Here is a 20,544-nt window from a genome sequence, read left to right on the forward strand (position 1 = left end):
ACAAGCTCTGAAACATGAAGCTACATGCCTAGGCTTTCATGTGAGGAAGAGCCAAGTACAGTGATCTTACTTTCTTCTTTTGTCTGCCCCCATGGAGGCGGACTGGCTGCAGTCCTGGTACAATCAGGGCCTAATTTCTTTCTCCTACTCCCTTAGCAACTCAAGCAGTGGCTTGTTGATGTGGTGTAACGCGTAGGTCCCAAAAAAAAAACCTTGGCCTGTTCTGTTTTTAAAGTTCCCCAACCCATCGCACTGTGTTATGAAGCAGTGCCCACTCCATGCTTTTATTTTTTCATGCTGTCTCCCAGTGTCCCGACAACAGCTCAAACCCCCACCGGCCCTCCCTATAAGCCTGCTATTCAGTTGTCTCCCTGTCAGTTATCCCGCCATCCCCACCCTATACTGACCCACTGTACCTTACCGCATTCTACATTACATTCTCTAAGTAGAGTCAAAGTATTTTATTTACTGCATTCTAATTTCTCACCTATTACCCAACTGAGCATTCATGCTGCTCAAAATGCAAAGCAGTGCTGCATAGAGATGGGCTGAAATTCACTTAAGTCATGCAGAGAATGTTATTAAAAGGGGCCTAGGAGCGAGCTAACAATGATTACTATACACTTTAGAGCCCATAAGCATATGGCCTCTGGATTTCCTGCACACTGGTGGCCGCATGGCTACCTCGCCAAGGAGCCTATATAATCATTAATTTGCTCTGAGATTCAGTTTTAATAATATTCACCACATGATTCAACTGCAGATCAACAATTTTGGGTCCAATTCTAGGTTGATTTAATTAATTTGAAAAATTAGAGAATTGCGGATTTTGAAAGCATCTCTAGACTTTTCCAACACCATCTTATTGTAATATTATAACATTGGAATTTTGGCGGATCTCTTGTAAACAATGAGGTAGCAGAAGCCAGCAATGAATGCTACAAATGTTTTGTCTCAGAATTCTATTTGTTTGCCTTTGTTTTTTGCTTGTTTCAAATGTCCTGTTATATATATTCATATTTATTAGGAACAAATACAATAGTTAACATTAAAAACAATCCTTTACTCTCATTGGCCCTCATTACGACCCTGGCGGAAATCGGAAAACGATGGCGGAAATGCAATACCGCCATCGAATAGCGCTCGGTGCGACTATGACCCGTCACCGCAAAGTACGAAGCCATTAGCGACACCGTAGTGAACGCCAACGCTAACTGCACCAAGTACGCGCGCGCGCGCCATGCCAAACCGTAAATACCACCATGGCGCAAGGGTACGCGAATTCCGACCCTAGCGGACATGTACCTAACGCCATCAAGCATGGCGGAAAGCACCATTCCGCCATGGTGAGAAGTACGGCATCGCGAATCAACCGTAAACGGCCCCACTGAGTGCCTGTACACCGCTCCCTGCCCACAAAGTACAACTCCCCGTAGGTGCAATGAAGTCACAATGCAACCAGTGAAATGTACAAGTCACCCATGCATGCCAACGAACAAAAGATTCACAAGAGGGGCCAATGGGAGCTGCAGGGCACAGATGGCACGAATACAGAAGCCATTCCAATGGACATGACCACAGTCCCCCCCCCAGAAACGCACGCAAACACAGGCACCTGTGACCAGCAATATACCGAAAATCACAACATTCCACCAGTCCACCTGGCTGACCGGCGTCTGTTACACAAAACCCAATCCCCCGCCCCTGAGCATGACAACATTCAAACAGTCATATTGGCAGCCCCCATCCCTGACCTCACTGGGCTCCGTAGGCAAACGCGCCCAGCACTGTACCACGCGACTATACTCCGAAGCCGGAACCCAATGCAGATCTCCTCACAATACATCGCTCCCCAAATAGGAATATGCCACATCACTCGCAAAGAAGAACGCTACACGGCCCATATCAGATTAGAAATTTAATGCACAACTAAATCACCAAGCTCATACAGCCATTAGTCCATGAACTCCAAAACACATATCACCATCGTGGGCTGCATCCGCAAGGAATGACCAGCTACTACTTGTGTGACGCCCTCTTCCATCATGGCACACAGAGCCACATTCACGTACGAAAAGGCAACATGGAAGCGCACAGAACCGCAGGCCCGTCCCAATGGGGAGGCACTAGTCCAGCTGAAAGGCCGAAATGTTGCTCCGAGCCACTAGTACTGCGTAAGGGCATGTGGCCCATTGGCGATCGTCCCATAAGATCGTAATGCTGCTCCACTGATTAACACGAAGCAGCAGGTGTCGGGAGTAAACGCCATCTGCAGGAGTGGCATACAGATGGCAGTGGCAAAAGGGGAGGAGATACCTGTCAACCAAAAGAAAAGAAAAAGAACAGAATGGCCATCAGAACTACATTCGAACAACTCACTTCAATGATCACACTAAATCCACAGCCATATGCATGCTAGCCGACTCCAAAGGATCATCACCACCCCAAAACCACTTGCGACTCATAACTATCCATATCGAGGTGTAAACACCATCACAAACGAGTGTACGTGTGCATGCGTCTGTCAAAACAGATTCCATCAGATGGGAATGTTAACGTGCATGGACACAAGTGTCTGAAGGCGCGTCGAGACAGGGAGGGCTCAACAAGGCCAGATAGACGATGGTCCCACTATGGCAGCCCTGCATCACATAGCGCAGGGGAGGCGGATACATTCCAAGAAGCCCTGTACATGGCAAACCCTGTATCAAATCACCTGCCCAAGCATCCATTCATCATTCCCTCATCCTGTCATAAAAACGCCAGAATATTTACTCACAAAACATTCGAAATTTCCATTGAGTCTGTGCGTTATGCAGCCTGCAAAATCCACAGTGCCCCAGCCCGTAATTCCAGTGTTGTGGAGTTACATGTATTTGGGAACGTCCGGCCTCATCGGCCACGTCACTATTGCGCACCCCAAACTATTCATATCAATCATTGCTCCTCCCCATGGCCTCTGTCTCAAGGACATTGAACAATAGTACGTTATATTTGCAGTCAGACCTGTGGCCATCTCCTCTCCGCTAGCTGAATACCGAAAGCGCCGGCCTTCGAATTCCTCATTTGCAACATCACGTCGAAAAGGCATCTGTGGCCGTTTGAAATCACAAATTAATCCAGCTAGGGCGGCTGTGTGTGAAAATGGCAACTGCCATCACCCACTAATGGGACGGCCCGCCCGTCGTTGCAACTCGGTACAGTGATGCATGAGGGCCCACCGTTACTCGAGTACTACGTTCCACTGACCCATCACAAGTCTGGTCGCGACTGCAAAGATTGTATGTGAAACAATGGGACCATAGCCGAATGTACATATCAACAAATGTTACACGGCCATCGGGTACAAATACATGATTGCAATAGCAAGATGCCATTCCTCGATTCGCAGCGTTGTGTGCGGGACGTGCTCGCCCAAAGGGGAGAGCAGCTTGCACAGGTGGAATGAATCACCACAGGTGGAGGCCATACAGCCTGAAAACACATAAAATGCACACCCAGTCTCCTCCCACAACCACACCCACTCCGAAATGCTACCGGCAGGACTCGCGATGTTGGCCCTGGGGGACTTGATAGCACTGCAAGTACTGCAACTCCAAGAAGAAGACGATCACCAACTACAACCGCCCGCACGGAGGAGAGGCAGGAGGAGGAGGAGGCCAAGGCAGGGCCAGCAAGGGCCGCCAGCACAGCCACTACCACCACGCAGGCAGCCCGCAATCCCACGCCTCCGAGCACATCCGTTCAACCTCACTGATGAGCAGATCCACACCCTCTACCGTTTGGACCGGGACACCATAGCCGCAATAGTGGACATGACACAGGCTGACCTTGTCAGCATGATAGATAGCCCAACCGCCATCCCACCCCTACTGAAGGTGGTGTCTGTACTCCACTTCCTGGCCACAGGCACCTACCAGCACACAGTCGGACAGTTGCATGGCATTTCTCAGCCACTGTTCTCACGGACACTATTGCAAGTGCTCGATGCCCTCCTGCAGCACGCAGACGACTACATCTCTCTACCACGCTCGGAGCAGGAAATTACCAACACAAAAGTGGGATTCCATGCCCTTGCCGGCATACCGGGTTGCATTGGTGCCATCGACTGCACCCATGTGGAATTGGTCGTCCCACATGCCATGGAGGCCCAGTACCGCAACCGAAAACAATTTCATTCTCTTAATGTACAGATGGTGTGTGACTCCAACAGGATCATTACACATTGTTGTGCCAGATTCCCTGGATCAACCCATGATTCTATGGTCTTGAGGAACTCTACTATACCACGCTACATGGAGCGACACGCAGGGAACAGATCCTGGCTACTCGGTGAGTCTCTTTTCATGCATGATGATGTGGGGTATGTGATGCGGCAATGACCTGGCAGGAAGGGGCGGGGGTGTGCGTACGTAGCAATGGCATTCCACATCATACGTTTATCGTCCACATACAGGTGATGCTGGGTATCCACTGAAGAGATGGCTCCTCACACCAGTCCGGAACCCACGGGACCAGCAAGAGGAGGACTACAACCATGCCCACTCACGTACCCGTGTAGTCATTGAACAGGCATTCGGCCTACTGAAGACTCGTTTCCGCTGCCTCAGCAGGTCTGGCGGGGCACTCCTGTACCGCCATGAGAAGGTTGCTAAGATGGTCATGGCATGTGTCATGCTCCACAACATGTGCGTACGTAGAAATGTGCCCATGCCCCCTGACGCAGAACTGCAAGCACCTGATGATGGTCATGATGAGGGTGGGGATGTGGCAGCACCCCAAGGAGTCTGCGAGGCACCGGAGGGCCGTGACATTCGTCAGCATCTCATTGATGCATGCTTCTAGCACTCACGCCTGGTGGCTGATACATGGACACGGGACTCGTGGCACTGTGTGTGTCTGGTACATGCACAATATGGACTGTACGCCTATGATGGCCTAATACACAAAGATCATTGTCCACACATCTCATTGGTTGATCGTGCACTGTTTATGGCATATGTGATATCATGTTGAACACCCTATCGACCCGCCACCCTAGTGAGCCCAACACACCCCCTCCACCCTCCTACCTCCCCCCCGAACACCAGTGTCCAAAGATGCTCATTGTCAGTGGGCTGTCGCTATTGCAAGCCCCCTCTGCGGGTGTCAGGGGCACCCCTGCCTGTGGAGCGCAGGTTCCTCCCAGATCTACGTTGGGGGCTGCCCTGGACGGAACTTGCAACGGATGATGTCTCTGCCTGCTCACGTCCATGCATGTCCCTAAGGGTTTGTGAGAGCTCAGTGAGCACACGGCGCACTGCGGCAAGTTCGGAACATACGTCTTTGGACGTCGCATGCAGTTCCCCCCTCAGGCTCTCGGTGCTACTCTCCATTTGTGCCCTTAGTGTCTCTGTACTTCTCTCCATTTCTGCCCTGAGTGTCTCAGTTGATGTTTCTATGTCTGCCTTAGTGCGCCCACATTCATCGGCATGGTCCTTGAGGAGCGTGGCCAGTTGCTGCTGTTGCACGATTAACTGGTCGAGGGACTGTTGCCTCTGCTGGGCCATGGCCATTTGCGGGGGTGTCACAGAGGGGCTGTTGACCTCATGTTGCCTTGCCACAGGGCTTGTGGGGGATGGCCAGTCGTCGTCTTGTGGGTGCCCCTGCGTGGTATCCTCATGTTGTATGGGATGGGACAGACAGGGGGAATGGGACAGGTCATGGATGGATCTGACTTCGACATCCCCGTCTTCTGTGTCGGAGCATGCTGCCATCATTGGGGTGTCACCTATGGTGCTGCTGCCACCAGAGGCAGTGCCTTCTGTGGCATCCGTTGGGGGGACCTGTGGTGGTGGTGTTGTGGGCATGCTGGCTGCTGGGGTGCCTGTTGATGTTCCCTCCTCTGTGCTGCCACCTGATGTGTGCTGCTGCCGTGTCTTGATGCGTGCAGCTGAGGTGGAGGGTCTTTGGCCGTTGGTCTTGGCCCTCTTTGCAGGTGCGCTGGTAGGGGTGTCCTGATGCTCGTCGTTTGGATCAGACCCTGTGGTGGAGTAAAGGAGGGCGAGGGTTAATAATGGGTCTATGGGTATTGGAATGGCATTGTATCACATGCATTGGGGTGGTACCTGAGGGTGATTTGGGTCGGGGCCTTGGAGGTGCTTTCATTTGTGTGTGGAGTGAGGGTGCAGTTGTTTGGCAGCCTGCAGTTAGGGTGTGCCTGCTGCACGTGTAGTGGGTGTTTTAGGGGTTTTTAATTAATTATGTATTTATTGTGAGTTTTAAAGTGCACTATCAGGGCGATGTGTGTGGACGTTCTCCTGGACATGTGTTTCTGTTGCACTATGTGGACACATGGTAGTTCACATGATTGGACATTGTGGATTTAGCATTGTTTTATCTGGCCCACCTACCTGAATCTTCGGATGTCGGCACTCCTTTCTCCATCCCTCCGACTCCCTCTATGCTCTCCATTCCGATGGTGGAGGCACAGATTTCTTCCCAGGGGGTCAACTTGATGGGTGATTCTGGGCCTCCCCCGGTGGCTGTGGCAATGTTGCGGTTGGCAGAGAGTATGCTGCGGACGCGTATCCGCAGGTCGTCCCATCGCTTTCGGCATTGCTGTGGGTTGCGGGGTGCGGTCCCCACCGCACTTATACGCTGTGCCACCAGGGCCCATATGGCCTTCTTGTTCGCAAGTGCCGTCCTGGTCATTTGCGTGGAGAAGACGACGGCAGTATTCTCCTGGAGGGTCTCTGTTAGCACGGTGAGTTCCTCACGGGAGAAGTGGACCTGCCGCTTGCGGTCGCACGCTTTCTTCGCTACTTTTCCCATTTTTCTTGGTTTCGCTAGGGTGGATGACGGGTTGGGGTGTGTCTCGGGGTAGTGTTCTTAGTGGGTGTGTGGTTTGTGTGGTTTTATAGGTGTACGGCGGAATGTTTCCCGTTCCGGGCCCATGTTTTTACTTCCGTTTCCGTATATTTCCGGTCACCGTACTTTCCGGTAGGCGCACTCTGCGGTGTCCGCTGTGATGGGTGGCGGTATTGCACCTAGGGCGACGTACGGCGGCGGTGTGGGCCGTTTTGGGGTCATTTCCGCCATCGCGGACTTTGCACTTCCGCCATGCCGTCGTGCTCGTGCCCGATGGGTCGGAATGGGCCGCACTTTGCTCCTTCGTGCAATGGCGGAAACGCTATTTACGCTGTTGCGGTCCGGTCAGTCACTTTCCGCCAGGGTCGTAATGAGGCCCATTGAGTTGAATGATCTAATAGCTATAATTCTCCCATTCCTGGTCTAATTACCCAATGGTACCGACGTTTCACTTCGGCTTGTTATCTTGAGCCAAGGGTCATTAACATTTGGTAATAGCCCTCAGAATGCAGCATTATTGCTTAATTAGTTTTAATCAGAGACATGGAACAATGCAGAAGAAAAAGGGGTATCAATACTAAACATAACAAAACAGAGTGAAAATAATGTGTCTCCATTGTGGCCTTGGTGCACATTTGTGTTTGTAAAAGTGTGCAAAGGAAATCCTTTGTTGTTTTGGCATAAATCCGTGCAGTATTTGTTTTTTTGATGTAGCCGTATAGCTACCATGATTCACTGCTGAACCCAAGGCTTCTATTTTCTGAAAACCTGCCACCTGGAAAATCGAAACACGAATCTCGATTATTTTTGGAAACTGGGCCTAAAACAACATAAAGGGAGTGAGTAGTGTAGTTCTGAGGACGGGGGCACGTGGATGGGTACAAAGGGAGGATTTGTGAAGGTTAGGGTTCTGGGGATAGTGTAGATTTGCTTTTTAGTTTGGGCTATTAGGTGGCAGTGCCACCAATAAGCCTAAACTATTGCATTAGAGTACAGGTAGGGTGACATGGCATATGAGGAGGGACACAAAGCTTGAAGGTGTTGTTTGATTATTTGCCCACCCATTGACAGCCCATGGCCATGCTAATCCCTATTGCCTTTCCCACCCAGTTCCTGCCTCTCCCCGCTCAACACACCTACTCTTGGGAACCCTTTCAGCTCGCTTCATCAAACTTTGCACTTTTTTTTCAATTTAGTCTTCTGACTGTTAATGACTTAATTGGAGCTGTAAACACTACTGATGTAATAAAAATGTCTAAACCAGGTCTGCCTTCAGCCACTCGATTTATATGCACTCTGCAGATCCTTCACTGAAGCCCTGTTAAAAATAAGCATTGCAAAAACCAACAGTTTTGATTTGTATATAAGCATTTGCAAGGTGCTGCTGTTAGATGCCCAGGTACTCACACCTTTTTGCACCCCGCTTCCATCAATGACCAGTTACTACCACTGCAGCAGTGCCTGGCAAGTGCCTTCCCCATGCCTACACAAATGCCCAAACTGTTGGCATTGCCAATGCTTGTTTTTCCAAGTGGTTTCCCCGAGATCTACATCTGAGACCTAGATTTTTTTCGAGGGACAAAAGAAAAGAGTAAATGCTTTGCAAATATAAATGTTAATGGGTCTTGCACTATGCATTGTTGCCACTTGCGCAGTCTCTTGGAACTCTGGCAGATCTGCAATCGACTGAGGGTTGGGTTTGTTAGTGGGATTGAGAGGGAGAAGAGCAAGAGAGCTTTCATGCGGTGTCACTGAGCGTTGGTGCGTTTTTGGTATGTAATATGTGATGTGCCATTTATAATGCACCTATACACAAGTGTTGCAAGGTGCGACAAGACAAAGAAGGGAAGACAGATGAGGACAAGACAAACAATCTCATTAGGCCTTGTGATGTTCAGATTGTGCAAGTGCGACAACGCAAAATGCAGGGGAAGGGAGAAGAAGTGCCAGGGAGTTGGAGGGGGGAAGTGCAGTCAGTGCAGCATCGCTCTGAGTAAGTGCAGCCAGGGCAGCACGGCTTTGGGTAAGTGCATAGCCGGCAAGGGCCTATAAAGGTTACAGTTACAGCCCTTAAGTGTGCAGTAGGCCAGGAGGCAGTGCAGGTGAGACTGATCAGGGGGAGCCTGGTACCAAGTGAGACTCTGAAGGTAGCAAGTAACCAGTCGCTGCAGAAACAGGTAGGTCAGCAGGGGTGGGAAAGAGAGAAAGTGGAGGAGAACAGGAAGGTCTTGAGCTGCTTCCAGAACTTCAGATGGTCTGGCTCAGGTTTGAGAGGAGTAGGGAGGCCTTTTCAGAGGGAGGCACCAGCAGAGGAGAGATATCTAGCCCCCCCACTCTCTACCTTGCGAAGCGTCTAACGCTCAGAGCGTTGGAGGTAGCTGAGCGAAGGGTTTGGGAAGGAAGATATTTATGAAGGGAGCTTTTGATTTAAGGTGGGTCCCGGCCCTAGACAGTCTTGTGGATGATGCAGATGGTCTTGAACATGATCCTTGCAACCACCAGGAGCCAGTGTAGAGATTTTAGAACTGGAGACATATGGCCCCTGGGCTGGAGGCCAAGTATAAGTCTCCCAGTCCTGTCCTGTTCTAGATTAGTTGCAGAGGACGGCGAGTACGGGAAAAGAGATTGAGAACGAGGCTGTTACAGTAGTCAAGCCTAGAGAGAACCAGGGCTCTGGAGACAGTGAGCTTCTGGGGGAGAGTGAGAAAGGGAAGAATACCACTGAGGAGGTGCAGCTGGTAGTGGGACTTCTTGGTGATGTCCATGATGTGAGGAGAGAGGGAAAGAGTAGAGTCAAAGATGTCACCAAGGTTTTTTGCCTCACAGGAAGGCAAGCACGGAGGGCCCAAGGAGGGTAGCCAGAGTGAGAGAGGGAAAGCGGCAGCACAAGAACAAGGTGGAAGGAGCGACAATGCAAGGGGGAAGGAGGGACACGCAACGGGGATGAGGGACAGCACAAAGAGGAGGAGAGGCAGAGCAAGGGGGACAGTGCAATGGTGGGAGTCACTGAGCAAGGGGGAGGGGTAGCACAAGGGGGAGGAATGACAGCACAAGGGGGAAGGAGTGACAGCACAAGGGGGCAGGAGCAACGGCACAAGGCGGGAAGAAGGGACAGTACAAGGGGGACAGACAGCACCATGTGGAGAGGGAAAGCACAAGAGGGAAGGACATTACAAAAGGGGACAGAGCAAGGGGTTGAGGACGGACAATGCAAATGAGGTAGGAGGGACAGCAAAAGGGAAGGAGGAGGGACAGCGCGAAGGAAGAAACAGGGACATCGCAAGGGGGAAAGGAGCGACAACACAAGGGGAAGGAGTAACAGTGCAAGCGGTAAGGGTCAACAGCCCAAGGGGAGGAGCAACAGCGCATGTGATGGGGAAGAGGGGTGGCGCAAGGGAGGGTACAGGGACAGCGCAAGGTGGGAAGAGGGGCAGCACAAGGGGGAAAGAGCAGCTGCGCAAGGGTGGGGAGGAAGGACAGCTCAAGCAAGAGAGGAGGGACAGCACAAGGTAGGAGGAGGAACAGAGCAAGGGCGAGGGAGAGAGATGATATAAGGGAGGAGGTGGAAAGTACAACTGTAAGGAGAGTCAAGAACCAGGGAAACATGAAATGGAAATGGAAACAGCTTGTGAGCAGAACACATTTGTCAGTGGTACTGCACCACTCCAATGAACAACAATTTGCAAATGTCCTCAAAACTTATTTTATTGGAGAGGTGATGTACGTCGGACAACATACAGATATCCTCATAACGAATCTGAGATTTCACAGAAAAACATCTGTATGTTGTCATTGGTACTGCACCTCTCCAAATAATAATTGCTTGTATCGTAACAGTATCCAAAAAGGGAAATCCACATGTAGCCGAACAGGGCCTAGAAAGTAGCCCAAATGAGCCCAACTCCATCTAGCTGCAAAAAGAAAGATCATTACGCCATCCCAGTATTGAAAGTGACACAGTACATGACATGGTACAGAACTCCTGATTGGTAGAATATTAGTTAAACAAGCCACTACTAGAGTGTATTGGAGTAATGGAACAAGAAATACAATTTCCTTTGTTTGCGATATTTAGGTGGATGTGCCAGCAAAATGTGCCAAAACAAAAATGTTGTGCTTGGACTGAAATGCAATTTGAATTTGTGTCTGCGAAAGATAGCATTCAGCACAATGGGCCTCATTACACGGTAGGCGGTAAACCATGGTGCTATTAGCGCCATGGTTCATGCCGGTAATTTACCGGTACCGCCTTGGAGGAAAGGGGAATTACCGCCCTATTCCAAGGTTGGGAAGGCGGTAATTCCTCCTTCCTCCATTGCCCTTCCTCATTCCCATTTTTGCCCCATAGGGAATAATGGGAATGAGGAAGGTGCTAATTACGGTAAGGCAAATTGCAGTACCGTAATTAGCACCCCGGTCCCTTTGCGGGTTCGTTTTTTAACGCCTGCTAAAAGCAGGCGTTAATGTACCATCCCGCAAAGGGACCTCGTAGTAAGGCGGTAAGGGTTTACCAGTACCAGTAAAATACCGGTACCGGTAAACCCTTACCGCCTACCGTGTAATGAGGCCCATTGTTTTTTAAAAGGGCCTTCTCCAGTTTCGAAGACACTTGTAAGAAAAATATAAAACAAAGCACACGCTGTCGTGTAGGCTATACGGTTTACAAATGCATCTTGTTTGTGCTTTCAAAGAATGTACACTGTTCTTACATGACAGCAGCATTTCTCACACACATTAGTACCGTTTATTTTGAATTTAGTGGTGCACAGCCAGGGATTGCAAGGTTGCAGTCACCCAAGCTCCAGCAATTGTCAGACCTTGACAAAGACCCACACATTCAGGTTCTTCAGTCCCTAGGTTCTGCACATTTTATTTTCTGGGGGACCTGAGGTGTACACCTTTCTTCTACTCAAACTCCCAACAATCGGATCTCCTACCTCCCATCCAGGCGAGAATGTCTTGTATAATGGAGTTTGTAGCATCTGGTATGACCTCTGTGAATCCTTCCAAGCAGCTCTAGTTTTGAAGGTGACTCAACGAAGGTGTAACAGATGCACATTAGCTGCTGGCATTCTGGTGCAGCACTATCTTGAACAGGTAGGCCTTACAGCTGTCCCTGCAGCCACCACGACTTGCTTGCCTTCCTGCACCAATAGCTTACTTTCTCGAGTCTGCCCCTTCAAGTAGTGTAAGTGTGATAATAATTGCAGGAAATTGGTTTACTAATGTGTCATGAAAGATATCTGGCCCATATACTCTGTTTCTTTTTTTATATTTATGTTTCTGTTTTATTGTTGTTTTTATTTAGCACTTTAAGCAAGATGTCTTTGATTTTGCATGACCTTTTTGCAACATAAGTGCACTAAGGCACAGGAAGGTGCTGGCATGAGTTTGCCTTTATGTTCCTGTGGCACTTTTTGATTTAAATTCAAAGTTCATTTTCAGCACCATAGCTCATGTTTCACCCGCTCCCCCATCCCCTTCTCCCTGCTTCCTGGCTGTTCCATTTCCCTCCTCTCTCCTGGCCACCACGCTCCCATTGGCAAGCAGGTCCTGACTTGAATGAGGGTCTACACCCTGTGGATGGCCCCAAGCACCATTCTTTATCCTCCAGTGCTGGGGTGAGTTTGCCTTTGTGTCCCTAATGCACTTTTTGATTTAAAATGAAAGTTCATTTTTGGCCCTGCAGCGCATGTTTCACCTGCTTCCCCCTCCTATTGTCCCCACTTCCTGGCTGTTCCATTCCCCACCTCCCTATCGCCCACCACACTCCCATTAGCCAGCAAGCCCTTACTAGGCAACTATGCTAGGCAGCCTCTGCCACGGCAGCCACTCCGGCTAAGGGCCCGAGGCAAATGGCAGCTCCCACCGTAGCAGCTCCAGAGGGTGTTTTCTGGTGTTCGCCATGGGAGCATGCAGTGTGGGATGTTTTTACCCATGCATCCAAGCCCTACCATAAAACTGTGCAGCACTGGCATGGAAAACATCATGATGGCCAGAACTCCGCAGAGAGGGCATAGGGAAAACATGAAGAATAGGCTGCCACCCATTTTTGCCTATGTTGTGAGCACAGGAGGGCACCGCCTAAAACCACCATTGGGCTACACACACAGTAGCCTGAAACCATTGGGAATGGAAATGCTGATTGCCAAAGCAACCCAGAACTGTGGGGAATTCATTTTCTTAATGTCAAAAATGGATGCAATACCGGTACTCACCACTATCAGAAAGCCGGCGTTTTAAAACCACCAGACTTTTGTGTAAAACTGAACAGAGGAACCCAAACCAGGCCAAGGAAAGACTTGCTAAGAGGTGGATACAATGTAAAACTATATTCTAAAATGACTTGAAGGAAGTAATTATTTAACGTATATGTAAAAATTGTAAGTTTGATTTAAACTGGGAACTAAAGTGACATTTAGCTGAATTCTGCCTGACAACTACCCCCGACAGGAGAAACCTGCTCAGCCACTCTTCCCAGGCCTAGCTGCATCCTGCTGCCCCCACCAAAAAGAGATGACACCTCTCTGATTAGATTAGGGGAGGGGCACCTACAGGAGGTTGAACAAAGCCCTGTCCTGGGCTCAGCAAATGCTATATTGGGGGGGTCGTAAAATGGCTTCCTCTTGGGGGAAACTGGGAGGGGCAGCGCCTCTGCTAGCAAACTGAGCTTGGGGGAAGTGGACAAACCTGTTATTCCACCATGTGATGTGGGAAGCCACGCACCTTTTTGACCACGGCATAATCTGAAAAAGATAGATAACTCATAGTGCGGACTGGTCAAAATTATATAAATAATACCATTATTCTTGTGATTTTTCGGTGCATATTTTAAGAGGTGTTAGGACCCTGTGGGATGTTCTTGGGGATAGTAGCGGAAAAAAGGTTGTTACTCCAAATGTATGCATGTTAAAAATCTGACACTTTATCACCTGTAACCCATATCCCTGATGCACATTTGTGTAAAATCTGGAAAGGTTTAGAGGTCGTTATCTGGATGAAAAGGGGAAAATTCTGTCATCAGTGGACATGACATCGTACAAAGACAGGGATCGGATGGTTTGGTGCTACAGAAAATATGTTAACTGGACCTATAATATGAGAAAAATGGTACATAGATAAATATGGATTTGGGTCAGAAATAGATTTGTGTGCAATTCGACAAGGGGAGGTTCCTCTGACCATAAAACCGACAGCATCACTCTGACACTCCATTTCTTCCCCCCAATCAAGGGAGAGAGGAAAGCTTGGCCAATGATAAGTGAGAGGGGCAGGCTTAGCTAGGCCCAGGCACACACCCATGTTCAAAACACATAAAAAGGGCCACTGAAACCCAGGTAGGGGATTCACTTTCCACTTTCTTGCGGGACGCTTTGCCGGGAGACTCCAGACTTCAAATCCATCAACCTCCAGAGATCCAGAGAGACCAGAGAGCCAGAGAGACCAGAGATCCAGAGAGACCAGAACTGTGCAGTGCTGAGAGCAGAACCAGAGACCAGACCGCTGTGAGCAGAACCGCCAGAAGTCCCGTCCAACCTGACCAGACCTTGACGGCTTATTTCAAAAATATAGTGTGAGTACTCACTGTGCCAAAACCAATCTCTTAGTTTAAAATAAACTAATCCAAACTATTTTAGCCTATTAGAACTGCCTCCTAGAATCGTGTCATTCTGTCATCTTTAAAACTGAAAACTGTCATCTGTCATTCTGAGCTGTAAAATTTCAAATCCGAAAAACTACTTTCACAAAATCGTCCGTATCTCCGGAACCGAGATTTAACTTTCATCTTAAAGCTAAGATTCTACGCTTTCCAACGAACCTAGAACCAACTTCCTACTCCTTATAGTGCCTCCGTAATTACGCTCGACCCGCGCGAGTATATTTGCCGCGATTTGACTTTTTTTGCACAATTTCAGCCACGTGTAAAAATCAGCAGCTTCTTGCTTTCCTTTGCTAAATTCGTTTTAACCTGCTAGTTACACATAGAGCATTGCTAAAGTGAGCCTGAACTAATATAAACTAGATATCACCCACCCTGAACCTCTAGAGGGAATTAAAAGCATTTTTAGCACATTTCTCACTTCATTGTCATCACATTCAAAGCATTTTGGGCCTGTGTTTCAAACTTCTACCTGTTTTCCTCTAAGCTTGCTAGGGAGGAACTGACTTTCGTATTGTATTTGATTGCATTCCTGAGAACTGTGTGCTCCTCCTCCCATTTCTTACATTGCATGGGGGGGGGGGTGAATTGCCAGAGAAAAAGTGATTATATTATCTTTTGCTAAAATCATATCAAGTTATTTCTGTACTGCATTTCATTCCTCATTGCTTTTCCCTTGAAACCATAAAAGCATTTTCGCTGCCTTATCCATCCTATACCAACTCCTTATTGATTGTAAAGAACTGTGCTACTGTAGGGGTACCTATTGCTGATTACTGCTCATATTCACAAGTGTGCTATCCATTATCAATTTATTTATAGAAGTGTGATATATATATATATATATATATATATATATATATATATATATATATATATATATATATATATATTGTTTAATTTTTCAAATAAACATTTTAAGTTGCAAAACAAGCCTACTTCTTGGCTCAGTGGGGTGAAGGGGGATTCTAAGAGGGGGGTGTTATACAATGGTTGTCATCCAGAGTACTGAATTGGACATAAAAATACATCAATAAGGGTTTTCCTCAGCATCCCAGACTAGGCATTGACTTAGCTGTAGTGTTGATTGAATATCGCTTACAAAGTGGGGGCTCCGAGCCGGGAAATTCTGGGTTAGGTTTACCACTTGTGCAGATTAATACAGTGTGCCAACTGACCAGATACACATATCCGGTTAGATCACCACGCTGTTTTACACTGTGAAAGCACCCCTCAAAGAAACGCTCTAAGGAAACGGTCTGTTTTGCAAAATAAAATACAAACTTCTGTAAGTCAGGAAGGAACTCAATTTCCAGAATGACGACCGTGGTAGATATGAAAATAGCGAGGGAGCACCTCTTACATAAGCTATTTGTGAGAATTGAATGGACTCATCAGGACCAGGCGGTCTGGTTGCAGGCAATTGCGCAACAGGTCACTGAAACAGGGTCAGATACATGGGGAGATCAGGGTCCCCTACATGTGGCCCTGAGTGAACTACATATGGCCCCTAAGGCAAAAGATGAACACAATAAGATTGCCAGGATAGCAGCATATTTGTATCTATATATGGAAGTCATGCAGGACAAATGTGCTGAAGGCCAAGATCTGCCAAATAGGCAACAGATGGCGTTAGAAAAGGCCCAATCTGACCTGGTCTCTTCTGAGCAGAGGCTGCACGGGAGCCAGGAGTCAGAAAATGACAGCAGACAGTACATCACTAAAATAAAGGAGGATATGGATAGGCTGCAACAGGAAAAGGCTGACCAGGATACCAGATTTCTGGCCTTGCAGAAGGAGTACCAAGAAGGTTTGGACTCCCTTCTGCAGAGCCAGAAAAAGCTGGAGCAACAACTGGACTTCAACAGGGCATGCACAGAGCAGGTAGCCACCCTGCAAATTCGATTAGACAGAGAGAAAGAGGAAAGCAATAAATTGATTCTGAAAGACCTGGATACCCAGGCAGAGTTTGATCAGGAGCGCCAGTAAGCTGTTGCCTTCCAAAGGCAAAGGGACGACCTGGCAGCACAGATGCAGGCTCTTAGTCAGAAAAGGGATACCTTAGGCCAGGAAGTCTGCCACTTAAAAAGGAAAATGGAAGAAAATCACCTGGCCCTCCAGGGACTGGGTGACCTCCAAAAAGAACACCAGAACTTGTTAGAGCACACCAGGAGGGTGGAGGATGCTCTGGCAAGAAAGGAGCAGGGCAATAGGGACACAGCTCAGGAGGTAACCCTCCTGCAGCAAAGACTGGCCCAGTACTCCAGGACCAATCAGGAGGCACAGAGAGAGAATGAGGCTATCTGCCAGCACAATGATAGGCTCCAGCAACAGGTAGCGATGCAGAAGAGACTGATAGAGTCTAGTAAGGCCATAACTGAGGAACTGAAAGCGCAGGCTCTTGCATTGCAACAGGGAGCAGGGGCGGATAGAGATGAGGTTCGCTGGGAATGAGAAACTCCTGAGCATAACCTCAGGAGCCCTAGTGCCAGAGGCCTTCACCTCTACCAGTCCCTGGACTCTGCCACCCCCATGTTCCCTGGGGCACATGAGCACGGGGCCACAGGGATGGCAGATTACTATCCAGCTAAAAGTATGGGGCTCATAGGCCAGTACCACCCAGGAATGGAACGGCGGGCATCCGGGTATGGGCACCCAAGCACAGTGCAATTTAGTGGGGAACCCCAGGAGAGTAGGCCCACTAAGGGCATCCTGAAAACCTCTGCCCAGTTAGTTCAGTGGGGGGGGGGGGTACCCATCAAATCCTGGTAGCAAGGAGGGATCTGAAGACTCCTCTGAGCGTCACAGGACACAGGAGACCAGGTCCCCACATTCTGCCAGCCATTCCCAGGCTCGCAGAATCCGGGAAAATCTGGAAGATCAGACGGGCACCTCTGAGAGCAGCGCTTCTGAGTCGGAGGATGAATGGACCAGGGTTACCCGAACCAAAAAGGCCAATAAGGCAAAAAGGGTCTTGCTTAAGGACCCATTGAAACAAATAAAGGCAATAAGGGGTGTCATCACGCCTTATCATAAGAACGCCAAGTATTCTGTTTGGGAACACTTGGAGCTCTATGAGCAAATGATGGAGACTTTCCATTTGAAGGACAGCCAAAGCTGTATTCAATATGTAAAGTTGACCTTCTCACCAGAATACTCCAGTTTCTTTGCGGGGCTGGAGGATCAAAACCATTCAAGGTGGTCCACATACAGGGCGGCCATCTTGAAACATTTTTCTGTGCACAGAAATCCTCAAGAGGCTCGCAAGGCAGCCTACAATTTGCAATGTGGGAAGGATCAGGCCCCACAAGAATTTGTGCAGGAATTAAAGCGTGCTTTTGCACAGACTACAAAAAGGGTGCGCACAGGCAGCAAAGTGTTTGTTAATAATTTTTTCCATGCCTTGCCCAAATACATCATGACCCAGCTAGTGAGAGATTTTCACGAGAAGAGGTCACTAGACTGGGTCATTGAACAGGCTACCCGGATCTATGAGGTGCAGAAGCCCATAGAAAATAAAAATAATGCACAGAAAATCCCCAAAACCAACAGCACCCCTGCTGCTGCCAAGGTGGCAGAGGTAAAGGTTGCCCCGTTTTAGATTTGGATATGGGGGGGCCTAAAAACCTGCCTGCACCAAATAACTCTAACACCAGAAGGCCCTCGGGCCAGTCACAGACAGGAAGTCAAGGAGGTAGTCCCACAAATGGGGTCCCTCGCTCCCCTGATTATGTAAGTCCCCGCTACAAGGGAAACCGACCCATCCTGGGTTATGTGTGGACTCCTCCAGCCCAAGGGGGGGGGGATCCAGCCAAGCACCTAACCCAGGGAACTTCCCTCCCAACTTCCCACAGGAGGGCAGAAAATCTCCAAATCCTGGGCAGAACTTTTTCTCCAGGTATCCACCCAACTTCCAGCCCCAAAATCATCCATCCTTCTTTCCCCACTTTCCTGAGCCCAGACAACCTAACCCGTCAGAGGGGAGGCCAAGGGTGAAGGGGTATCAAAATCTTCCGAACCAGGGGCACTAACAGAGAAGGGATAGCTACCCTTCCCGGGATCAGCCCAGGGGAGAAAACAAGACTCTGTATCAGTCTGAGCAGGTTTCCCAGTTAAAGCGCCAGGTTCAGAACATGGCACAGGATTTGGGCTGCATGCTAAGGGCTCAACAGAACCCCCAGACGGGCATGCCGGCACAGAATGCCTCAAACTCTGGACCTGGTGCTCCAGAACAATGACGGGGGCAGCACCCCGATAACCCACCGGTTCCCAGGGAGGAGGCACAAGGGGAAGGGGGGTGTAAAGCCTTGGAGGAAGCTTCCTTCCCAACTTGTAAACAACCCCTGGAAAACCAGGAACCGGAAACAAAATCTCCTGCCCCTGAAAGCCTGCTTCCCAAGGAGCAGAGGGGGGGTAGGAGTCTTCTCCTTCAGAGATGGGGGAACTCCTCCCAAGGAAAAATGGATCCCAAGGGATGCCAATTCAGACAGGGGAGATGTGGAGACTGAGCTACCGCCACCCATCATCTCATCCCAGAACCGAAAATACCAAAATCCCATGGGTCAAACACATCCTGATGACTGCCTCCAAAAAGGGGGGGGCGGCCCAGAACCCGAAACCATTCCCAGTTGCCAACTTTTTCTTTCAGATTCCCCAGGCTCTCCACAGAATTCTGCCCAAATTTCTTCGCTAGCAATGTCCAAAACCAGAAAGTTAGCCCACCAGTTGTCCAAAAATGTGCATTATCTGTGCCCCCTTGAGGAGAAGGAGGGAAGATATTATGCCCCGGTACAAGTACAGGGGCAGGGTACAATGTCGGCACTGGTGGACACTGGATCCCAAGCTACCCTTCTGTCCAGAAGGGCCTTTGATGAAATGAATTTAGGAAGGGGAGAGAATTATCGTATTCCTCTCACCTCTCTTCCTGGACAACTCCAGAACTTTGACGGGAAGGAAATTCCCGTCGATGGGACGGTAGATTTGGACATCAAAATTGGGCGACACAAGGTGAAACACCCGGTCATAGTAGTAACTCCAGAGGGCACCCCTTGTTTACTAGGGAATGACCTCCTGAGAAGGTTGTCACCCCTAATAGATTGTGTAAACAAGGTCCTCTGGACGCAGACTAGCCGACCAATAAAATTAAAACAGAGTGTCAACCATGTTAGTTTAAACGGCACGTGCCACATGGTTGAACAAAAATCTGACCAAGTAGAATTTCACTTCCAGAACAACCAAATTCCAGATGTGACAATAATAGCAGTAGGACAACAGACTGGTGATGGGGGCTCCTCTCTATTTCTGAAAATCAACCTTCCTTCCAGTTTAAGGTGGTACTCCAAACTGGAAGGAAACACTCTGAAAATCTTTACCAATCCACAATCAGACACTCCCACTCCTATAGTCCAGAAAGATGTGAAATCATCTCAGAGCCTGGCTGATATTCAGCAAATTGGAGAGCAGTTGTTCATCCCTGTTCAGTTAAATGATGGGAAGGACTCTGTTCTCGCCCGAGTGTGTGTGAACAACGGTAAGAGCTTCATCAGCGAAGCCATGTTCCGCCAACTCCCAAAAGATCCAGCCATTCCCACATTCAAACTGATAGACAAATGGGAAATGGACCTGGAAGCACCTAATTCTAAACATCTCCTGCCAAGCAGGTGTATGCTCAAAATCTCCATTGGCAACAAGAGCATAGTCCATAATTGTTGGGTCGTGCGAGACGTCACTGCCGCCTTTTACTTAGGCAGTGACATTCTCAATCGCTTCGCCATTAGATTGGACCTAATAAACTTCAAAGCTTGGTCCCGATTAGCAGATAATCCCATGGGCTTTGATGATCCAGAAAAAGCATTTAGGTCAGCTCAAATGCAACCTTATGCAGTTGAAATTCAGATTAAAGAGGAAGTCACCATCCCAGAAAGGACCCGACAATTCTCCCTGGAAGTGAAAGTTAAAAGAGGACAAAAATTGAAAAACCCTGATGCTTATTTTCATCTAAATGCTTCTCTTCAACAGCAAGGGTTAGGGGTAAA

Source organism: Ambystoma mexicanum, chromosome 5p, assembly GCF_040938575.1.
Source record: "Ambystoma mexicanum isolate Mex_15411 chromosome 5p, UKY_AmexF1_1, whole genome shotgun sequence".
NCBI lineage: Eukaryota > Metazoa > Chordata > Amphibia > Caudata > Ambystomatidae > Ambystoma > Ambystoma mexicanum.